The sequence below is a fragment of the Scyliorhinus torazame genome, chromosome 11 (assembly GCF_047496885.1).
Source record: "Scyliorhinus torazame isolate Kashiwa2021f chromosome 11, sScyTor2.1, whole genome shotgun sequence".
Taxonomy (NCBI): Eukaryota; Metazoa; Chordata; class Chondrichthyes; order Carcharhiniformes; family Scyliorhinidae; genus Scyliorhinus; species Scyliorhinus torazame.
In genome coordinates, this window is record NC_092717.1 from 39,520,740 (window position 1) to 39,543,231 (window position 22,492).

A 22,492-nucleotide genomic window follows, 5' to 3' on the forward strand; every position below is an offset into this window, starting at 1 on the left:
GTTTGAGCCTGGAAACAACACTGAGGAACTCCTGCAGTGATGTCCTAGAACTGAGCTGACTGGCCTCCAGCAACCGCAAACATCTTCCTTTGTGCTAGGTATGATGCTTAGGTTGATGATCGCACAGCAACTTTTGAAAAAGTGACAGTGAGTTCTCTTGATGTCTTGGCCAAGATTTAGCCCTCAGCCTACTTTTTTAAAAAAATTGGTCATTTATTTCATTGCTGTTTATGGGTCCTTGCTGGGCGCAGATTGGCTGCTTTGTTTTATCACATTACAACAGTGACTAAATTTTAAAACTTGGCCAGACATTGCTTTGGAATGAGCTGGGATCGCGAAAGCCACTGTAGGGTGGAATGTTTGTAGGCATGATCATTGAGGGCATGGTTACCTCAAAGGCCATAGTTCGTGACAGTCCTATATGCATCTTCTTGAAGTAGATCGTGCACCTCTTTAACTACCCCTTGCTGAGACTCCAGAACAACATTATTTAGAAATTGCCCAGTCTACTGTGGATTTAATTAAAAGTATATTGTTGGAATGGAAATGAATACACAGCCATATAAATATATATCCCAGCTAACCTTTTCCCTTCCTGCTCATCCTACTCCGTTAAGTTGAGTGACGGGAGTGCACTGCAAGCTAATCCACATTGTCCTGAACTATGTGACTGCAAAAATCACATTAACTCTGCTTTACTCACCCCCCAATTCCTGGCGATCGGGGCCCACCGATCCGCGGGCGGGCCTGTGCCGTGGGGGCACTCTTTCCCTTCCGCCTCCGCCATGTGGCGGAGGTGGAAGAGACTCCCTCCACTGCGCATGCGCGGGAATGCTGTCAGCGGCCGCTGACGCTCCTGCGCATGCGCCGCCCGGAGGTGTCATTTCCACGCCAGCTGGCGGGGCACCAAAGGCCTTTTCCGCCAGCTGGCGGGGCGGAAATACGTCCGCCGCCGGCCTAGCCCCTCAATGTTGGGGCTCGGCCCCCAAAGATGCGGAGCATTCCGCACCTTTGGGGCGGCGCGATGCCCGTCTGATTTGCGCCGTTTTGGGCGCCAGTCGGCGGACATCGCACCGTTTCCGGAGAATTTCGCCCCTGATGTGTGAGAACGTGCCTGATCACTAATTTATTTCTTATTCATCAGATTAATGCTTTGCACATAAAATGTGTGAAGACAGAAATTTGGCAGATGAGCTCATGAGAGATGATTGACAGAAAGTCGTGGGGAGCAAGCCCATAATTTCCTAATGTGTGCCACAGCTCTGTCCGCACACGAAGCAATTGTAAAATTTCATAGAATCATTTTCATTTGTTATTAATATTGATGCCATTCAACTGCATGAAAAGATCGATGGAACAAATAAAAGTTGAATTTTATGAAGTGCAACTTTTAATATAACTCCAATGACCTCTTCCTAACGGCAATTAGCAAAAGATCCAATCATTATCTTCTTTCAGTTACTTTGAGATATTTATAAGCTTGATTGCCAGATCACTCTGATAGTTGCGTAGCATATGTTATTAAACAGTTAGCTACTTACAAATTAGCCAGTCCAGTGATTCAGAAAGCTGAACTTTTCAAACCATTAGCATTTGATAAGGTTCCATGATTTTCATGTATCTAGTCTATAATAATGACTTTCTTTCAAGACTGAGGGGACACACTTTAATCCTATGAATTCTGTGTTCTCCCTGGCGTTGAATATTTGTTTTCTAATCTTTGCCAAATTCTTTGAATGGAATCTTTTTTTTTCATCTATAATGTAACTCAGTGATATCGCTGCAATCTTTCTGGCATGATATATGCTTGTTTGTGTCTCTTTGATAAATTGGGAACATTTATAAACGCCCATTTGTAAGGCACACCATTGATAGATTATTTTTATTCGACCCTCAGAGACAGTGTTAGAATGCTGGATCAATTAAGTAACAAAATAGAAAGAAATAAAAGCACAGGGCTTGAGGGATTTACACCAAAAAATTATGACAACAGCAGTTGCGGTGGAATATCCAGCTAAGGTTAAAATGAACAATCTAAAGTCTAGTTTCTATAATCCACAATGTATTTGGGGAAAATTACATGAGCTGGTGCTGCCAATATGGAGTCTTGTTCAGTATTAAGGCCAATTAATTGACTGGGATTGGAGGTCAGTATGTGTGGTTAGTAAGTCTGGTTATTTATATTAGTGACTGGAAAATCAGAAACACAGGGTATGATTCAATGGCCTCATCGTGCCCGACTTAATGTCGGGACGAAGTTTTGAATCTTGCGAGAGGCCTGAATCGAGATTCGCGACGCTCGAAACATCTCACGAGATTCAACGGAATCTCGCAATCTGGTTTCGCTCTGGCTGGGTGAGATCCAGGCCCGCATATTTAAATGTGCCATTGGGCCTGGGATTCTCCGGCCTCGTCAGCGAGATCTCAACCGGGTACCATTTGGTACTGGTTCACCAAGTCATGAACAAGTTATGATGCGACCTCTGGGGATCTCACTGTGGAGTTGAGGCCCTGAGGCACTGGGCATGTTGGTACCCTGGCACTCCCACTGGCACTTTGGCACTGCCAAGGTGCCCAGGTGGCACTGCCAGGCTGGCAGAGGCACTGCCAGGGCCCCAGGCTGGCAATGCCCAGTGTCCAGGTGCCAGGTTGCCTATGCCAGGGGTCGGCCCGGGGGAGGGGGGCAATGCTGCCCATAAGGGCTGAGGTTGTGGGGGGGTTGCATTAGGACCCCGGAAGCAGTATGTTGGGTGAAGTGGAGGGGGGGGGAGGTCGTGAAGCCATGGTGGGGCACAGATGGGGAGTCGAGAGATCGGGGCTGACTTTAAAAATGGGCTGAGCTCACCAGTGCAGGAAAAGACTTAAAAATGGCCTCGAAGAGGAGTTGCTCACCGAGGCCAAATAAAAGGACAAAGTGCCGTTGAATGGCGGGGTCTTTTTCAGTGCTACAGGTGCTGAGGAACACCCAGCTAAAAGCACCGTTCAGCAAACTTTAACTTAAGTCTGCTGAATCATGCCCACACTGAATGAAGACACGCTCTGGCCTCCACACTCAAATCAAGAAAATGTCTGAACAAAGCACGTCACTTCTCAAACTGTAACCAATGTGCTGAATGGTTTCCTTGGGTGCTGGAACCATTCTGTGACAGCCTTTTCCCCCAGTCCACCTTTGTTCCTTTGGTTGAAGCAATAGAGTTTCACGTTGCAGGTGGGTAGTTTATCGTCATGAGTAGGGCAGCACGGTAGCACAAGTGAATAACACTGTGGCTTCACAGCGTCAGGGTCCCAGGTTCGATTCCCCGCTGGGTCCCTGTCTGTGCAGAGTCTGCACATCCTCCCCATGCGTGCGTGGGTTTCCTCCGGGTGCTCCTGTTTCCTCCCACAGTCCAAAGGCGTTCAGGTTAGATGGATTGGCCATGATAAATTGCCCTTAGTGGCCAAAAACGTTAGGAGGGGTTATTGGGTTTTGGGGATAGGGTGGAAGTGAGGGCTTAAGTGCAGACTCGATGGGCTGAATGGCCTCCTTCTGCACTGTATGTTCTATGTTCTATGAATAATGAACCTTGGTTGGTTACAAAAAAATAAAACCGGGAATTGAATAGGAATTGAATACAATAGAAAAACAATCATAGATTAATCATCATCCGATGTGAGTTCAGCCAAAAGCCTTGGGTGGTAAATTTGGACAAATGCATGGCTCTTCCACTAGCTGCATTGAATTTGAAATCTAATGCTTGCCTCGATTATAAAGTTTCAAAGATGACAACCTCCTGAAAAGCATAACCTCATTATTTTTATGTGTTGATCTCCACAGATGATTAATAGATATCAGTGCAAACCAATGCCTCTTCTGAATAGAAGAAAAATGTCTTGTGAAATGATGAGAAGGAGGAATTCAGCATCAAACTGAAAAGTTTAATCACTGACAACAACCTGAAGGCAATAAACCCTCACAGGGCTCTGTCTGAAAAGACACAGGACATCAGCCGAGTGACCTAACATAGAGGAGAAGACATGTTTGAGGATGGGTGTCCAAAAGTGTTTACTGTCACAATCACAGAAATTAAGTATACATTAATTACAATAATCGCAGAGGCTGGTCAAGTACACTTACTGTCAAACATTGCGGGGTCACTGGGAAATTCAACACCCTATTATAGTGTCTGGGTTCAAGGTTATTAACAGACCAGTTGTATAATATGTGGTGCAACCTTGTGGCCGTATCTCCTTGAGTTGCTGCAAGAGTTCTTGCACATTCGGTAGCTGATTACATTCTTGGGATGTCCGTGTTCCTGGCATTTATCTCTCATTGTTTTTTTCCAAAAACATATACAAGTGTGGTGTTGGGCGGGTTTCACGGCATGTTTCCCGCTAGACAGTGTGGCAAGAATTTGTGCCCAGTTTCACGCTTGGCAGTGTCGTGGATTGCATAGAGAGGTGGTCACACTGCAGGCTCAGGCTCCACAGGCAGGAAGGGAATGGGCGACCACTAGGCAGAGCAAGAGAGTTGGCAGGCAGTGCAGGAATCTCCTGTGGCCATTCCCCTGCCAAACAGATGTACCGCTTTGGATACTGTTGATGGGAATGACCTCTCAGGGGAAAGCAGCAACAGCCAAATTCGCTGCACCACAGTTGGTTCTACTGCAGAGGGCAGGAGAAAAAAGTGTGGGAATGCAATAGTATAGGGGATTCAACTGTAAGGGGAATAGATAGGTGTTTCTGTGGCTGCAAATGAGACTCCAGGATGGTATGTTACCTCCCTGGCGCTCGGGTCAAGGATGTCTCTGAGTGGTTACAGGAGAGGGGGAGGATGAACAGCCACTGCTCGTGGTACACAGCGGTACCAACAAAATAGATTAACAAAGGGATGAGAACCTAAAAACAGAATATAGGGAGTTGGGAAGAAAGTTGAGGAGTCGGACCTCAAAGGCCACCAGTGCCATGTGCCAGTCAGAGTATAAATCAGCAGGATATATTGGATGAACACGTAGCTGAAGAGATGGTGTGAGGGGGAGGGTTTCAGATTCCTGGGGCATTGGGACCGGTTTTGGGGGAGGTGGGACCGTACAAACTGGGCGGGTTACACTTGGGCAGGACCGGGACTGATGTCCAGAAGACCTTATGACATAGGAGCAGAATTAGGCCAGTGCCCCCTCTGCCATTCAATCATGGCTGATATGTTCCTCATCCCCATTCCCTTGCCTTCTCTTGCCAGCAGAGGAGTGCATGGTGAGAGAGAATATGAAGAGGTTTGGAAAGAAGTTCAAAAAGAAACAATTAGGAAGGCAAAGAGGAACAGTGAAATTTACTGATCAAGAAACATAAAATAAAATGCAAAGATTTTTTGCAACATTCAATAAAAAAGGAAGGTTACAATGGGGGTAGGGTAGGCAAAATATTACCGTATATAATGATAGAGAGTTGGCAGAAATCATAGAATCATAGAATCCCTGCAGTACAGAGGAGGCCATTCGGCCCATCGAGTCTGCACTGACCCTCTGAAGGAGCACCCTACCTATGCCCACTCCCCCCCCCACTCAATCTCTGTAACCTCATAACCCCACCTAATCTGCACATTCCTGGACACTAAGGGACAATTTTATCATGGCCAATCCACCTTACCTGCTCATCTTTGGTTGTGGGAGGAAACTGGAGCACCCAGAGGAAACTCACGTAGACATGGTGAGAAAATCCAAACTCCACACAGACAGTCACCCAAGGACGGAATTGTACCCGGATCCCTGGCACTGTGAGGCAGCAGTGCTAACACTGTGCCACCGTGCCACCCTTGAAAGGAGGCCATTCGGTCCATCGAGTCTGCACCGACCCTCCACCTCACCTAAGCCCACTGCCCCACCCTATCCCCGTAACCCCACGCATTAAGCATGGCCAATCCACCTCACCTGCACATCTTTGGACTATGGGAGTGAACCAGAGCACCCGAAAGAAACGCAAGCAGAAATGGGGAGAATGACAGACTCCACACAGACCGACATCCAAGGTCGGAATTGAACCAATTAAATAAATATTTTGCTTCCGTATTTATCAGAGAGATAGAACAGGTAGACATAATACTGAATGATGAGAATAGCAATGAGATTACTGTATTTAAAATTTTAAAAAGGTGATGCATTGAATAATGTAAACAAACTTAAAGAAGATAAAACTTTTGGTCTGGATGGATTACATCCACATGTTTTAAAATAATCTAGGGTAGAGATAATGGAGGCATTACGACACTTCTTTAATGATTTGTTCGAAAAATGTGTAGTAAGAGGACTGACAGATAGCTAATGTAATTCCTATATTAAAGCACGAAGACAACACATGTCCAGGTAATTATAGACCAGACAGCTTAACATCAGTGATAGCAAAAATAATGGACCCCTTACTAAAGGAGGGATTAAAAGGACACCTAGCAACAAGAAGTACAAAAGGGACAAATCTTCCTTGACAAAACCTTTTGAATTTTTTTAGGAAGTGATAAAGAGAGCAGACAATGGAAATGCAGCCAATGTAATTGTCTCTGAATTTTCCAAAGGCTTTTGATAAGGTGCCGCATAATAGGCCCAATGAATGAAGTCAGAGAATGAGGAGTTAGGGGACAATGGCAGAATGGTTTGCTGATTGGCTTCCAGAGGGAAAGCAGAAAGCGGAAGTGAAGGATAGTTGTTCAAAGTGGCAGAAGGTGGGAAATGGTGCTCCATAAGAATCAATGCTGGGACCATTGCAGATCACAATTTATAGCAACTATTTGGAGAATCCAAAATGCAATTTCTAAGTTCTGTAGAGAACACCAAATTGGTTGGAATAGTCAGTGCTACAGAGGGCTACAACAGATTACAGAAGGACATTAATAAACTTCCATAATGGGCAAATAATTGCCATTCAACATACATAATTGTGAGATCGTAAATTTTGGTAGGAAGGTTAGGGAAATCACTTATTACGTGTCAGGTGTAAGTCGAGGTGGGAAGAGGAACAAAGGGATCACATGAGACAAATACACCAATCACTAAAAGTTAGCAAAGCCATTAACCAAATACCAAGTACGAGAGGAATGGAATTAAAAAGTAGGGAGGTTATGCTAAGCCTGGATCATAACTGGATCTGTCCTCACTTGGAGAACGGTTCTGGTCACCATATTACAAAAATAATATTGAGGCACTGGAGAGGGTGCAGAGAATACTTACAAGAATATTTACACTGGAAATACATGTTTGTTCATATCAGGAAAGGATTGACAGGCTGGCTCTGTTTTCTCTTGAGAAAGGAAAGCTGAGGGGGTAACCTCATTAAGGTCTTTATAATTATGATAGGGTAATTATGATAGACTTTGACAGGGTGGATACAAGAGCATAACTAGAGGCCATCAATATAATATAGTCACCACAAAGTCCAATGCAGATTTCAGAAGAAGATTCTTTACTCAAAGAGTGATTAGAATGTGAGACTCAGTGCCACAGGGAGTGGTTGAAGGGGAAACTAGACATGCAGTTGAGGGAGAAGGGAATAGAAGGTTACAGTGGTGCCTTTGGATCAGGAAAGATGGGACGAAACTCAAGTGGGCCATAAACACCGGAATGGTCGAGTTGGATGGCATAACCTGCTTCTGTGCCCTGTATCCGGCATAATCCTATGAATTTAAGGAGAGGTGTAATGCATTCATGGAGGAGAATGGAACAGAGGATATGCAGCAAGGTGGGAAGAGATAAAATGGGGACTCATGTTGACAGATACCTGGGGCGGGATTCTTCGAAAACTGGCGGGGCGGGCAACTCCGGTGCGAAGGAGTGCGTGAACCACTCCGGCGTCAGGCCGCCCCGAAGGTGAGGAATCCTCCGCACCTTCAGGGGCGAGGCCGGCGGCGGAGTGATTTGCGCCCCGCCGGCCGGCGGGGAAGGGGCTTGGCGCCACGCCAACTGGCGCCGAAGGGCCTCCGCCGGCCGGTTCGAGTTGGCGCATGCGCATGAGTGCCAGCGTGTGCTGGCGTCATCCCAGCGCATGCACAGGGTGGGGGGGGGGGTTTATCTTTGCACCGGCCATTGCAGACTGCTACACCGGCCGGTGCGGAGGAATAGAGAGCCCCCACGGCACAGGCCCGCCCGCGGATCGGTGGCCCCGATCGCGGGCCAGGCCACCGTGGGGGCACCCCCCTGGGCTAGATCCCCCCGCGCCCCCCCGATGACCCCAGTGGCCGCCCACGGAGCCAGGTCCTGCTGGTAAGTACCGACCTTAATATATGCCGGCGAGACCGGCCTAAAACACGCGGCCGCTCAGCCCATCGCGGGCTGAAGAATTCGGGTGGCCCCGGGGCCCATTGTATCGCGCTGGTCCTCGCCATTCTCGGAGGCGGGCGGCGTGATTCACGTTGGGGGAATTTTTTGGGGGGGCCGGAGAATTCAGCGGCCAGCGGGGGTGGGATTCACGCCGCCCCCCGCCGATTCTCCGACCCGACATGGGGTTGATTTTAACTATTCTCACCAGCCAGCAAATACAAGCCGGAGAAAAGATAAATTGTGTGGTGCCTAATCAGCGGGTTGATCCACGTCTATTTATTTCCTGCCGGGGAGAAACAATTAAAATCAATCCTCTGTCTATAATTCTATGTAAAAACTGTAAGCTAATAGAACAGGATGATGAATCCATAATGATGGAATATCTTCTTAGGGGTTCAATTGAAGCATCTGCTAATCATTCTGGTTACTGTTGTCACAGGGTAGAAACACCAGAGATTTTTCTTCAGTCATCTGACTCTAATGTTCTGCTGTTTTATTTTTTGGCTGATCATTATATCATTTGGTGTAATTCTACTTAAATGGGATAAAAGTTTCCAGAGATTTTAGGCAGCTTTGCCCTGTGACCGTCTGCCCATTCCTCTGCTGCATTACCAGAACAACCACTGAAAGAAAACAGCTTACTGGTGCTTGTTCTGTTTATCAATCTGAGAATGAAGAAGTTATTTTTGGCTGGAAAAACAGCAAGCAGCATAACGTACTGACAAATGGAGGAATAATTACGAGGCAATCAAGTTATTCAACTCGTATTAATCAAATGTGCAGATGTAATTTTTTTTGTTGAAAACTGCTCAACAGTAGGTGGCAGATTTCCACAGTTAGATGGTTGGTGGCTTAGTTTACCAACGGGTACCAGTCTCCTTCAGTGATGGATGGAAGCAGTTAAAATATTAAAGACTGGCACTCACTGAAGTGTGGATAATTAACTCATTGCCATCATGGAATCATTTGCAATTTTCAAGCCTGCGTGTCAGCAAATGGGAACAATTAGCTTGACTGCGTTTGTTTTATTATGGCTGAACTTTACTGTTCCTTCTGCTGACAAGCCATCAGCTAACTTAATGAATTATCTAGTGCAGCTTGGTGTTTAAGCAGCTTAAATGTGAAAAGAGGGGAGGGGCAGTAGAGAAAAAATATATTGGCAGAGATGTTAGTATTGTCTAACATTGCTCACAGGTGGACTGTTGCCAGAAAAGCATTAAGTTATAACTGCAAATACTTGGTTATTTAACCAACTTCCACAAGAGCTGCACGTTTGGGTTCCTAATGTGCAGAAGAGTTTTCGATTTTTTTTTCAATGCAACGATTTGTTTGAAAATGGAATGCCCTGTTGGAGATGGTGTTGAAACTCAAATCTGGAATCATTCTTGAAAGAGATGTGCTTAAGTGTTTGAAAAACAAAGTTTGAAAGAGGGAGGGAAAGGGACTTAAATGCGCAACTGTTTCGGAGAGCCTTCACAGGCTAGGATAGGAACATAGCCTTCATCTGTGCTTTAAGCTGTGATTCATTGTATTGATGTAACTTCCTGTATCAAAATAGCATTGCAAAAAGGAAAGGAAGAGAAACTCTGAACAGCCTTTCTCCTTTCCCTAGTTTAGGGACACTGACATTAATCTTAGTCTCTCTTCTAATCTAGTTGGGATTGCCCAACTCAACACTTACCGGAATTGAGATTAGGACCTGTTATAATCCTACCGGAGGCCTAAGGAACTGCAACCTTAGAGTCCCTGTGGCCTCCCCTGAGTATGATCTACCCAGATGAGGGAAGCAGAATCATTCCCTTAAACCAGAGACTGTTGGGGCTGCGGGAGACCATTCAAGGATTAGGAGGGATAAATATATAAAGAAATAAATCTAAATTTTGCTACAGCCGTCGCTTCTGAGTGGTCACTTTCCGAAGACTTTACAGGACCAATCTGGCCTGGCTGACTAAATGTCAGATTATATGTTGTGCCCATTCAACCAGCCAGTGTCGAAGTTGCTTGGATAGATTTAACCTTTCTGCTTCAAATTGGGTTGTAACTTTCGGACAAGGAACATTATTACATACAAGTAAATTCAGGATTGATGTCAGGAAGGATTGCTTCATACCAGGTATGGTCTCCAGAGTAGGATGCACAGGGAAAAAGCATCTCTGAAATCCTTTAAGAAGCAATTCGATGCAGTGACAGGGATCACTGGGTTTTTCCTGAAGGAGGAGTTAAATGGGCTGAAAGGGGTCATTCAGTTGTCTATTGAAAAAATACAATATAATAGGTATGTAAAAACTTTAATACTTTTCAAAGAAATGCATCCAAAGAGGTTTATTAAATCCAAAATCTTCCTGGTCTCAAACATTCTTTTGTTTTTTCCTCAGTTGACATTTTTCAAGCCTTTTCGTCTGCACACTCTTGTGAGCAGAGAGAAGAGATTAAGCCGGTATTAAATGTGGTCTTTCCACAGGTATTTAGTTTAATATAAATTTAGAGTACCCAATTAATTTTTTCCAATTAAGGGGCAATTTTAGCATGGACAATCCACCTAGCCTGCACATCTTTGGGTTGTGGGGGTGAAACCCACGCAAACACAGGGAGAATGTGCAAACGCCACATGGACAGTGACCCAGTGCTGGGATCGAACCTGGGACCTCGGCGCCGTGAGGCAGCAGTGCTATCCACTGCGCCACTGTGCTGCCCTCTTTCCACAGGTATTTGTAAATTTGCCTTTTCCCAAGTTGTTGTGATTCTACGCCCAGTTTTCTCCCCAACAATCGCGGTTTGAGACAGCTCAGCTCTAGATGCTTTTTGGCTAATCTCCGCTTGTTCTGAATCGTTACTGATCCTGACCAACCTAACTCTTCCTCGTCCAATCTAAATCAGCCCACACAGAGCACTACCCAAACAACCTCAACCAACCTTGAACAATCTGGCTCGCAGCCATGGAGGTTTGCCGAACTGGCAACTTTGTGTCTACCTACTCTGTTCCTCCCTCCCAACATGATTCCTTTGCATTTAACTCAAGTGTTCCAGCCAGTGCCTGTACACAGTGAGAAATGGCCACGAGAGTTCTACGAGTCCTATGTGTATTTCATGGAGCGATACATTCGTTAATGGAGATAAAAATCAAAGTCAGTCTTTCTGCAGAGGCTTGATGACACTGTCATTCTCAGTCAGCGCAAAGAGGTTTTTTTAATCAACCAGCGCTTTATTTGCAACAGTTACAGCAAAAGCAAAATAAGATGCTTGGACTGTGACAGTCATTAATGCTGAACCTTAATTAAATATTCAAGCCTTAAGCACTTGTGGTAAATATGCCTCTTTGCTAACAGCTTATCCCTGACTTGTTTTTTTTTAAACCTGTAATCTTTTGAATAAAATACATATTTCTTCTGTAAAAATTTAGCTAAGACTGAGGATATACATGATAACAATTCAAAGTGTGTTTTTTTTACAGCCAGCCAACAGCATTGTTTCCCCAAATGATTTGTGAATGATGATGCATACCTACAAGAAATATCGCTAATTGGTTTGATGGGCGCTGCACTTTGCATGTTATGTGTCTGCTCCAGATAGAAACATGTCATCACCAATGTCAAGTGCATTCAGACAGGTTTCCTGTGAATGTCTCACATTTATACCTTGTTGCCCCAAGTTAGTTTGTGCTAAAGATTTGCTATGAAAGCCCTGTCCGATGATTTATTGTTACCTGTAGAAGCCAGCTATTTTCTATAGGTAAAAGTGATAGGTAAAAGATAGCTATTTGGCATTAAGCCCCTAGTCTATTAAATACCCATTTTAAAACTCACTCATAACCTCAGGTCATTTCAAAATACATATTCAGCATGACACAGCATAATTCATTTCAAGCCAGTACAACATTAAAATACCCAATTTAACAGAATCACAAAAACCATGATAAAACAAGCATGTTTCACTAAACTAATAAATACATTTCTCAAGACAGTGTCCAAGGACAGGGCAGGCTCCATGGTAATGGCACAGTAACCTAAAGGCGCTATTGTCCTCAGCAAGAATCCAGTTCAAGCAGCTTGCGATAACGGCACAGAATCGCATTCCAGAACACATACAAGAATTCATTTATGAAACATTTCAAGTTAATGGCGCACATTAAAGACAGACAGCTAACCGTCAAATCAAACTTATTTGATTCGAACCCAAACCAATTAGGATTATATAGGGGTGTAGCTAGATGGCTAAAGACATATATGATTTAGTATAACTGTGTTAGATCGTACGGCCATTTTCCATTCATGAATCATCTATACTTTGATCTAACTTACTCGCTGTCTCTCTATCTTTCATACTTTCACTTTCCAACTCTGACTCTTGAAGTAAATGCAAGCTGTTTTGCCGTAAGCAAGAAAATCATTTCTGTATTATTTGAAAGTTGAATTGTCTACGAAATTGCTTCTCTTTGAGTCCTTTTGCTAGCCGGACTTATTAGAGAATAAGATTTAAATGATTCTCAATTGTAATCGATAGAGCAAAGACTTTATGGTGAAACAGTTGAGGAACAGTGGAGAACCTTCCAAGTGATTTTTCACAGTGCCCAGCAAAGGTTTATACCAACAAAAAGGAAGGACGGTAAAAAGAGGGACAATCGACCGTGGATATCTAAGGAAATAAGGGAGAGTATCAAATTGAAGGAAAAAACATACAAAGTAGCAAAGATCAGTGGGAGACTAGAGGACTGGGAAATCTTTAGGGGGCAACAGAAAGCTACTAAAAAAGCTATAAAGAAGAGTAAGATAGATTATGAGAGTAAACTTGCTCAGAATATAAAAACAGATAGTAAAAGTTTCTACAAATACATAAAACAAAAAAGAGTGGCTAAGGTAAATATTGGTCCTTTAGAGGATGAGAAGGGAGATTTAATAATGGGAGATGAGGAAATGGCTGAGGAACTGAACAGGTTTTTTGGGTCGGTCTTCACAGTGGAAGACACAAATAACATGCCAGTGACTGATGAAAATGAGGTATGACAGCTGAGGACCTTGAGAGGATTGATATCACCAAGGAGGTAGTGATGGGCAAGCTAATGGGGCTAAAGGTAGACAAGTCTCCTGGCCCTGATGGAATGCATCCCAGAGTGCTAAAAGAGATGGCTAGGGAAATTGCAAATGCACTAGTGATAATTTACCAAAATTCACTAGACTCTGGGGTGGTCCCGGCGGATTGGAAATTAGCAAACGTGACACCACTGTTTAAAAAAGGAGGTAGGCAGAAAGTGAGTAATTATAGGCCAGTGAGCTTAACTTCGGTCGTAGGGAAGATGCTGGAATCTATCATCAAGGAAGAAATAGCGAGGCATCTGGATGGAAATTGTCCCATTGGACAGACGCAGCATGGGTTCATAAAGGGCAGGTCGTGCCTAACTAATTTAGTGGAATTTTTTGAAGACATTAACAGTGCGGTAGATAACGGGGAGCCAATGGATGTGGTATATCTGGATTTCCAGAAAGCCTTTGACAAGGTGCCACACAAAAGGTTGTTGCATAAGATAAAGATGCATGGCATTAAGGGGAAAGTAGGAGCATGTATAGAGGATTGGTTAATTAATAGAAAGCAAAGAGTGGGGATTAATGGGTGTTTCTCTGGTTGGCAATCAGTAGCTAGTGGTGTCCCTCAGGGATCAGTGTTGGGCCCACAACTGTTCACAATTTACATAGATGATTTGGAGTTGGGGACCAAGGGCAATGTGTCCAAGTTTGCAGACGACACTAAGATAAGTGGTAAAGCAAATAGTGCAGAGGATACTGGAAGTCTGCAGAGGGATTTGGACAGGCTAAGTGAATGGGCTAGGGTCTGGCAGATGGAATACAATGTTGACAAATGTGAGGTTATCCATTTTGGTAAGAATAACGGCAAAAGGGATTATTATTTAAATGATAAAATATTAAAACATGCTGCTGTGCAGAGAGACCTGGGTGTGCTCGTGCATGAGTCGCAGAAAGTTGGTTTTCAGGTGCAACAGGTGATTAAGAAGGCAAATGGAATTTTGTCCTTCATTGCTAGAGGGATGGAGTTTAAGACTAGGGAGGTTATGCTGCAATTGGATAAGGTATTAGTGAGGCCACACCTGGAGTATTGTGTTCAATTTTGGTCTCCTTACTTGAGAAAGGGCGTACTGGCACTGGAGGGTGTGCAGAGGAGATTCACTAGGTTAATCCCAGAGCTGAAGGGGTTGGATTACGAGGAGAGGTTGAGTAGACTGGGACTGTACTCGTTGGAATTTAGAAGGATGAGGGGGGATCTTATAGAAACATATAAAATTATGAAGGGAATCTATAGGATAGATGCGGGCAGGTTGTTTCCACAGGCGGGTGAAAGCAGAACTAGGGGGCATAGCCTCAAAATAAGGGGAAGTAGATTTAGGACTGAGTTTAGGAGGAACTTCTTCACCCAAAGGGTTGTGAATCTATGGAATTCCTTGCCCAGTGAAGCAGTAGAGGCTCCTTCATTAAATGTTTTTAAGATAAAGATAGATAGTTTTTTGAAGAATAAAGGGATTAAGGGTTATGGTGTTCGGGCCGGAAAGTGGAGCTGAGTCCACAAAAGATCAGCCATGATCTCATTGAATGGCGGAGCAGGCTCGAGGGGCCAGATGGCCTACTCCTGCTCCTAGTTCTTATGTTCTTATGTTCTTATGTTCTTATGAGACAAATAAAACGATTCTTATTTGCATCCGAGATGTGTTAACTCAAATTTCTACTGCATTTTAGTGTTTGCAAGTGCCACTAGATCCGCATGGTAGATCTCTTCAACCCTGACAAACATGTGTGCATGTACATGCTACATTTGATCGATTGGTAAATAATATTGGCTCATTTTGTCTACTTGTGGATCGCACATTTTGCATCAGTGTGGGAGCCAGCCACGCAGGGAGCGAGAGTGCAAATCGATCCTTTTGCTTATTTGCGCATTCTTACTACTTTTGTCAATAAAGGGTCACTTTGAGTGCAGTATGGAACAAGTCTAGGTGCATGTTATTCATGCTGATAAGGCAAATTTGATTCTTTGGTCATGAAAGACCAGGTGCAGATTGCATTTGGTTGTGTATTATATTCAGAACCACCATTGATTGCACTGATTCAACATTTATCTCCCTTGAGCTCTCTCTTTCTCACTATCACTGCCTTTCCGAAGAAGAGCATAAGAAACAATTGGATAGAGTTTAACCCTCGCACTGCGGAAACAATGTAGGTGGCGAGGGCAGAGATTTAAGATGGTGGGGCTGGGGCATGTCATGCAGTGTTCCTAAGTTCCACTATGTTTATTTATCGTAGGTCAGGGATGCTCTTGGTACACATCGAAAAGTGACAATGTAATCAAAGATGTGAGGATATTTTAACTTCTAGATTCGGGAGGCTTGTCCTGGGTCAACCTTGACAGGCCAAACATGCAGGAGTTGTGGATTGGCTAAAATGGCCAAAGTGTGTTGACAAAAAAATATTTTTCTGTACAATCCTTGTGGACCAGAAGATTCAAGAAGGCTTTCATGGACCCACCAAGAGTTCTTGGGCCTATTAACCATCAGCCTTGCCTCTCACTTCTCGCACTGGAATCAGCTTCCAAAACCCTTGCTCGAAAGCGGGAAAATCTACAATAAGTTGCCAGCGGGATTAGATATGAATAGATGCTAAAATACATTGGAACTATGATGTCGGGTAGCTATAAGCATCATGATGAAAGACTGAGGATGGCAATGAATATAACATCCTAGGATATAGAAACTTCAGAAAAAACAGAGGCGACATGTTATTGATAATATGGAAAGGTTTGTCATTTGAAACATGGAAGTCTGGCAATATCTGATCTGAGAGAAACATGAGAGGATACAGGGAAAGATCCCACAAACGGTTAACAGCAGCTGCAAAGAGCAGGATTATAAAATGCAGATATCCTTGGTCAAGCAGGCTTAGCAAACACACAGGATTTTGAATGAAGCCCAAAATAATGGCTCACACCTTCATTGAAAGTAACTAACTTAGTAAGCAGCTGGAAAAGAAAGGATGAGGTTCAGTTGAATTTGGTGACAATTCTAGGTGTGAAATTTTGCTAATACCAGGTAAATTAAAGAAAACTGGAGACTATCAGTCTACGAGAAACATAATTCAAAGCCAAAATCAAAGTCAAAATTATGAGCTGAGGACACAATTGGAAAATAAAACTATAGAAATGACAGGAACCAAACCAAAATTCACACCTCTCTTGAAACCAAAGCATTTTTGAATATCACAGAGGAACTTTGAACATCACAAAGGACATAATGTAATCAGATCTATGTTGTATTAGAATGTTTAGATCAAAGATACTTTTTACAATCAAAGAAAATAAGAGTTATTTTACAATAAAGTCATAAAAACTAGAAAACTGTTCGAAAAATATATAAACCCGAAGAAAGGGGACAACCAGCAGAGCCAGCTCTCACAGCTCAGTACATGGGAAAGATAGGACACAGCAACCGAGCTCATCAGCGAATACACCTAAAGAAGACCAGATTTTAAAAAGAAGATTGATTGTCAAGTTGGGCCTGAAGGTCCCTTCAACCAACCAGAAGGATCCAGAACAAGATCTTTTTACTTTTCTGTAAAGACAGTGATTGCATCTTTTAAAAAGAAAAAAATATATAATAATAAAATAACTTTAAAGTTTTAACCTGAAACAGTGGTTATTAGCCTACTTTACTTACTTAGCAACGCAGGACCCAGGATATCAATGCTACTGAGGGGTAAGTAGGTAAAATTATTTGGTGAAGGTATGGGTTCTACCGGGGGATTACTTGAAAATATAGTTTGACCTGAATAGCACCCACTGAAGCCTGCATCGGAGTCAGGGCGTGAGAATTCCTGTTCACCATTTAGAATATCAACCTTTTTTTGGTATAGTGGGAGTTCTAAGAATAGTGGTGAGTTTTTAACTTCAGACAAAAGGAAGTCGTGCAACTCGTCGACTTTAAACTAGTAGCGTGGGGAAGAGTTCAGTCAGTACGAATAATATTCAAAAGAACAAATGAAAGGGAGAGGTTAAAGGAGCTGCTAGTAATTGTACTTTAGGCAATACAAAGAAAGGGAAAATTAAAAGGTTTAAATAAATTAAGGCAGAGAACAAAAACTGAACAACGTGTGAATAGAACATTAGAGCAGAAGGGCAGGTTAAGATGTGTGACCAAATTAAATGTTCTTTATGCAAATTTATCCTTAGAGGTTATTAGATTTAGAGGATAAGGTATGTTAGCCGTTACAGAGACATGGCTGCAATGAGGCCAGGACTGGGAACTAAATATATTAGGTTATAATATCGACGGGAAAGATAAAGATGGTGGAGGGGTTGGTGATTAAGCATGAAGTACTTCAATGCTGAGAGAGGGTATGACAAGAGGTAAGCGGACAAAACAGACTTTGCGGATGAATTTTGAAATAGAAAATGATTAAAGGCTTGAGTGAGAGTTGTGTCTAGACACCCTGATAGCAGCAGTTAAGTGATAGATTGCATAAATGCAAAGTTTAGGCAACTATGTAGTAAATGCTGGTTGCTTCCGGCGCAACGGACGATGGCACCCACTTCTGGGTCTGCTGTCAGGATCGCACCACTGCCATTAAATCCGGCCCATATTTTCACTTGTTGGGTAATCTAGGACTCGGAAGTAGTGTCAAAAACTAGAGCCAAACCTGCCACTTCAACACATAGAAGGTGACACATTTGGAATATTTTTCTGCAAATGACAATTGATGCTTGATCAATTATTAATTTTAAAGCTGTGATTGATGGGTTTTTGTGACCCAAAGGCATTTACTGATAATGGACAAAGGTGGGTCTTTGGAATTAGGTCGTAGATGAGCCAGAATCACATTGAATGGGCTAACAGCTTCAAGGGGCTAAATGGCCTACTTCTGTTCTAATATTCCTACACTTCTATAAAGCTGTTTGGGATAACTCCTGGAAATGAATAAAAATGTGGTTGAACCTCATTAAAGGGGTTAGTTTAAGTTTCAGGGAAATTGGATTGCCCTGGTTTGGGATCACACAGTTTCTCATTGATAGAAATGATTTGTACTCAGAAACGCAGTGTCAAGAAGTCAGGTTAGGTAATAATACAAAACATGGAAGGCCAGTGGAATTATAAGAAGTAGCCAAGAGATATTAGAGTGAGTTGGACTAAGTAAGCATGAGATCCAATAAATAGCAGATGACTTAAATGTAGAGGGTATGATCAAGAAGTTTGTGGATGACACGAAAATTGGCAGGATGATACATAGTGAAGTGCGTATCCGTAGGCTGCAGGAGGGTAGCAACGGACTGGTCAGGTGGGCAGAGCAGTGGCAAATGGAATTCATCCTGGAAAAGTGTGAGGTAATGTATTTGGGGAGGGTTAATCAGGCGGAGGATTGGGGAGCATGCCCACAGATCTCTGAGGGTGGCAGGGCAGGTAGATCATGAGGTTAAGAAGGCATTTGGGATACCTGTCTTTATTAGCTGAGGCATTGGATACAAGAGCAGGGAGGTTATTATGGAACTGTATAAAACGTTGGTTCGGCCAAACTGGAGCACTGCATGCAGTTCTGATCACGGTGTGATAAGGAAAATGTGATTGCACTGGAGAGGGCGCAGAGGAGAGGGTCTGAGCTATAAGGAAAGAGTAGATAGACTGGGGCTGCTTTCCTTGGGGCAGCGAATGTTGAGAGGGGGCCTGATAGAAGCAGTGGCCCAGTGGTATTGTCGCTGGACTAGTAATCCAGACACCCAGGGTAATGATCTGGGGACCCAGGTTCGAATCCTGCCAAGGCAGATGGTGAAATCTGAATTCAATTAAAAACCTGGAATTAAAAGTCTAATGATGAACATGAAACCCATTGTCATAAAACCCCGTCTGGTTTGCTGATGTCCTTTGGGGAAGGAAATCTGCCATCCTTACCTGGTCTGGCCTGCATGTGATTCCAGGTCCGCAGCATTGTGGTTGACTCTTAAAATTCCACTCAGTTTTAGGGCAATTAGGGACGGGCTACAGATGCTGTCTTGCCTGTGACATCCACATCCCATGAAAGAATAAACAAAAAAACTGCGAGGGGACATGGACACAGTGGATAGGTAGGTACTTTTTCCATTAGTAGAGGGTTCACTAACCATGAGGACAGATTTAAGACAAGAGGTAGAAAGCAAAGAGGGGATTGAAAAGAAACCAAAGGGTGGTGAGAGCCTGGAACCCACTGACTGAATGGGTGGTTGAGTCAGAAACTCTCATAACATTTAAGAAGTATTTAGATATTTGCTTACACAGCCATGACCTCCAGAGCTAAGGACCAAGCGCTGGAAAATGGAATTAGTGCAGTCAGATCTTTATTGACCGGCATGGACACGATGGGCGAAATGGCCTCCTCCTATGGTGTAAACGTCTACGAATCTATGAAATTGAATGCAGGCAAGACTAAAATACAGCATTTAGGAAGGAAAAATAAATAACACACCCACTCCCTGAATTATGATGAATGAGTCAAGTAATCAAAAAAGCCAATAAAGTGTTGGGGCTGAGTTTCGACTTACCTGACCCGTTGGCAGTGTGGGAGCTTGAAAGCCATGAGGAACTCAGAACTCAAGACTCCCCTGATATAAGTAAGACGCCTCTGATCAAATCCCTGTACAGAACCTAAGCGTGATTGACACTTTGTTGGGCAAATGGGCAACCGTTTTGTGCTTCTGAATGGATAAATTAAGATGCAATGAATGGCCTTCCTGAACCAAAAATTGTCTTGTGATCGTGTAATGGTGTCTGAGAGAGGTCAGCTAAATTACACTGGCAAATGAAATAATACATTTTTGGGCTTGTTATTACCTTGGACCAGACCCCCAAGTTTCTGTCACCATCTAGTGAGGGACCAGTAATGTTTTGTTTAAAGCAGACAAAATTTGAGATTCCATGACTTGTTAAGAGAATTACGCCACAAGGGTCCATGGATTTTGAGCAAACAAAATAAACCTTACATACAAAGTTCCAAAGTAAAACAATCCACTGTATATTTATAGCTTATATTCCTGCATTCATAATTAATACGAGGTACATATCCCATGGATTTCTCAGAAAACCCACCCAGACGTAAAGTATACTGTGAGTCACCAAATCTCATGAAAAGCATTTCTCCTTCAGAAGGGATTCTGATTCTTCACTTTTCAAGATCTAGCCTTGGAATTCCCTGAGAGCAGTTGCAAATCACAATGCTTCAATGACTACTCACTTCCCAGGGTTTCAATCTCCTCCACCAAAACTATTGGTGCGTTTTCAAATCTTACTCACTGCTGGGAGCATCTGGTATCACTGTAAGTCAATGAACTTTTGGTTGGACCACTGAATCTCCCACAGTGGGTTCCCCCACGACAAGGGCAGAAAATGCCAGCCTGTTTCACTGGACTATCAAGTCTGCACTCCAACCGTTAATTACTGGTGTAATATAAGCTCTCCAGGGCTTCTCCCAAGCCATCCTTACCTGGAGCCTTCCAACTCAACTCCTCAGAGGAAATGACAGCACTTCAGTTTCTTTATCGACTGCTCCTGATTATCTCTGCCTGATTAAAAAACAACTCTCCCTTTACACTGACCCTTGAATTGATCAGAGTGACCTATCCAAACACTCCAAGAGGCTCCCATCTTAGATGTTGGACATGAACGAACACTTTAAAAAAAAAAAATTTAGTGGACCCAATTAAGGGGCAAGTTAGCGTGTTCAATCCACCGACCTTGCACATCTTTGGGTTGTGGGGATGAAACCCACGCAAACACGGGGAGTATGTGCAAACTCCACACGGAGAGTGACCCAAAGCCGGGATCGAACCTGGGACCTCGGCGCCGTGAGGCAGCAGGGCTAACCCACTGCGCCATCATGCTGCCCTGACATGAACAAACATAACAAGCATAGGAACACCTGTATTTAAAATGCAACAATCTCCACGGGATGCGACCTGCTACAGCACATGTGGACACAGAACAAAATGGATTTTTGGACAGGTTACATTTCACAGTTTAGCCAACCAATGGATGTGAGCATTAAACAGTAACCCCCACTTAACATTCATGTCCATTTTATCTTAATTCATTAATGGGATTTGAGCGCCACTGGCAAGGTCAACATTTGGTCTACATCTTCAATTGCCCTTGAGAAGTTGGTGGTGAGCTGCCTTCTTGAACTGCTGCATCCATGTGGTGTGAAGCCACCCAGAGTATGCTGTTAGGAAGGGATCTTGACCAAGCGACACTGAAGGAACAGTGACTTTGTTTCAAGTCTGGTTGTTGCGTGTCTTGGAGGGGACCTTATAGTGGTGGTGTTCCCATGTGCCTGCTGCCCTTGTTCTTCTAGCGAACAGAAGTCATGGGTTTGGAAGGTTAATATCAGAACAGCCTTGATGAGTTGCTGCAGTGCAGCTTGTCGATGGAACCCACTGCTGCAGCCATATGTTGGTGATAGAGGGAGTGAAATTTGAAGGTGGTGGTGGTAAGGTTGGTGTTGAACTTCTTGAGTATTGTTGTAGCTATACTTATCCAGGTGAGTGGAGAGTATCCCATCACACTCTTGACATGTGCTTTGTAGTTGGAGAGTAGGCTCTAGGGAGTCAGGAGATGAGTTATACACTGCAGAATTCCCAGCCTCTGACCAGCTCCTCTAGCCACAATATTTAAATGGTTAGCCCAGTTACATTTCTGATTAATGGTGACTCCCAGGATATTGATAGTGGGGGACTCAGTGATGATAACTTCTTTAAATGTCAGTGTGAGGTAGTTAAATCCTCTCTTGTTGGGGATAGCCATTGTCTAGCATTTGTATGGCAGGAATGTTAATTGAAACTTATCAGCCCAAGCCTGAATGTTGTCCAGGTCTTGCTGGACTGCTTCCGTATCTGAGAAATTGTGATTGGCAATTATCAGCCTACCTCTCACTCCTGACCTTATGATGAAGGGAAGGTCATTGATGAAACACAATATTAATGACAGGAAGAAAGTATGACCTTCGGATTTTCATTTTGTAGCAAAGATTTTACAGTCATTCTTTTTCTTTTGTGGGATGTGAGCGTTGCTGGCTGGGCCAGCATTTGTAGCTCATCACGAATTGGCATTGAACTGAGTGGCTTGCTAGGCCATTTTAATTGGCACATAAGAGACAACCACATTGCTGATGATCTAAAATCCTTTTATGTAAATATTTAAACTT

General features: G+C 43.5%; 1 pseudogene; it reads left to right on the forward strand.

Moving 5' to 3' along the window:
- The window catches only part of LOC140385926 (nucleosome assembly protein 1-like 1 pseudogene), a 109,654-nt pseudogene that overhangs the window by 81,382 nt on the left and 5,780 nt on the right, over positions 1–22,492 (forward strand).